The sequence below is a fragment of the Vombatus ursinus genome, unplaced genomic scaffold, assembly GCF_900497805.2.
Source record: "Vombatus ursinus unplaced genomic scaffold, bare-nosed wombat genome assembly UNPS02014791.1, whole genome shotgun sequence".
NCBI classification, from domain to species: domain Eukaryota; kingdom Metazoa; phylum Chordata; class Mammalia; order Diprotodontia; family Vombatidae; genus Vombatus; species Vombatus ursinus.
In genome coordinates this window covers 77,716,331-77,718,450 of record NW_020954569.1, presented here as the reverse complement: position 1 = coordinate 77,718,450, position 2,120 = coordinate 77,716,331, and positions in this window count along the sequence as shown.

The window sequence follows — 2,120 nt, the reverse complement described above, 5'->3', positions numbered from 1 at the left end:
CTAATGATTAGGGGATGGGTTCATGCAGAATATTACTGGATGAGAGAAACTCCATTGTTGAAAATAGGTAGATAAAATGTTTGCAGTTTCTTCTTGGGGAAGCTTTGTAGAAGAGCTTTGTGGCTGCAAAGGCAGCTAGATGGCTTAGCAGATAGAGCTCTGTGTCTGGAGTCAGGAAGTTGTTGAGTCATTTTTCAGTCATGTCCAACTCTTCCCATGTGGGATTTTCTTGGCAAAGATACTACAGTGGTTTGTCATTTCCTTCTCCAGCCCATTTTAGAGATGAGAGAACTGAGGCAAACAGAGTTAAGTGACTTGCTTAGGGTCACATAGCTGGTAAATGTCTGAGATCAGATTTGAACTCACAAAGATGAGTCTTCCTGATTCCAACCCCAGGGCTCTATCCACTGTGCCACCTCGCTGTCCAGAGTCAGGAAGACTTGAGTTCAAATCCAGTCTCAGACACATCCTAGCTGTGTGACCCTGTGTAAGTCGTTTAATCTCTGTTTGCCTCAGTTTTCCCAACTGTAAAATAGAAATGATAACAGCACCCACCTCACAGGGTTGTTGTGAGAATCAGATGAGATAATGCATATCATAACTATACCATCCCTGAATTACAATGGTATAACAGTGATATAGAACAAGGTAGAGAATATGGAAGTTCCATCCCTTTCTGCCTAGCAATAAAGAAATAGATCTCTATTACCAGTCTCTTCATTCTCTTCTGCCAGCTGTTATCCTCTGTCAACTTACCAGCTGTGAAAACTCAAAAGTTTCTAAGAAATTTCTCTGGTGGAGTGGGAAAGGTTTTTAATTCAGTGGTTCCCCATCACCTCCAGGATCAAATATAAAACCCTCCATCTGTTTTTTTTTAAACCCTTCATAACCTACTTTTCTCTGTACAACCTTTCCAATTTTAGACTTGATTTCTTTTGGGATACTGGCTTCTTGTTGTTCCATATACACAATATTCCATCTCCCAGTTCTGGGCATTTTTGTTGACTGTCCCTCATTCCTGGAATTCTCTCCTTCTTCATCTCTGTCACTGGCATCTCTGGTTTCTTTAAAGACTCAGCTATAATCCCATCTTCTATAAGATGTCTTTTCTAGTCTTCCATAATGCTAGTTGTTTGCATGTTTTTTCACCTGTTAGCCTGTGAACTACTTGAAAGTTCTTGTCTTTCCTTGTGTCCCCAGTATGTAGCACAGAGCTTGGCACACAGTAGGCACTTAATAAATGCTTATTGAATCACTAATATGAAAATATGTTTAATAGGAATGTATACATATAGCCTATATCAGATTGCACACTGTCTTGGGGTGGAGGGTGATAGGGGAGGGAGAGAAAAATTAAAAACTCAAAAGCTTATGAAAGTGATTGTTGATAAATCAAAATAAATTAATAAAAAAGAGACTTTAAAAAATAAAAAAAAGAAATGCTTGTTGACTTGACTTGAAATCAAAGGACTGGGGTTCAATCTCTATCACCTGTTATCCATACGACCATTGACAAATCATTTCAACTCTTTGGGCCTCAGTTATAAAATAAAAGGTTTAGGTAAGCTCTAACGTCTCTTTCTGATTTATTTAACTATGAGGCAGAAGTAGGAGAAAGCATGTACTTGTGTTACATCATAGCTTCATAGATTTAAAGCCACAAGAGACTTTAAAGGTCATCTCCTCCACCCCCTTGACTTTATGGCTTAGAAAACTAAGGCCAGTGGTGTGCTGGTAAATGTTTAACAACCAGCCATTGGGGGAAAGGGGAATGTATGTAACACACTTTTATATTTAATCTGAATTATTAATATTTTCTCCATTATTTTTTTAAGTCTAGATATTCAACAAAACAATAAATCATGCCCTGATCAATCAAAATTAACTACTGTCAGAGTAAGTAGTCAAATAGTAAATGGCAGAACCAGGATTGAAACCCAGGTCTTCTGATTCTCTTGATTTTAAGTCTAATGTTCATTGTACTAAACTTTTGCAGCTCGCTAAAGGTTGATTGCCTTGGTTTAATCTAATTGGCTGAGCTTGTGCTTCAAGTTGAAGAGGGAGAATTTCAGCCCCCTGTATTTACGGTGATAGTTGATCTCTCCTGGTTTCACTGTGGT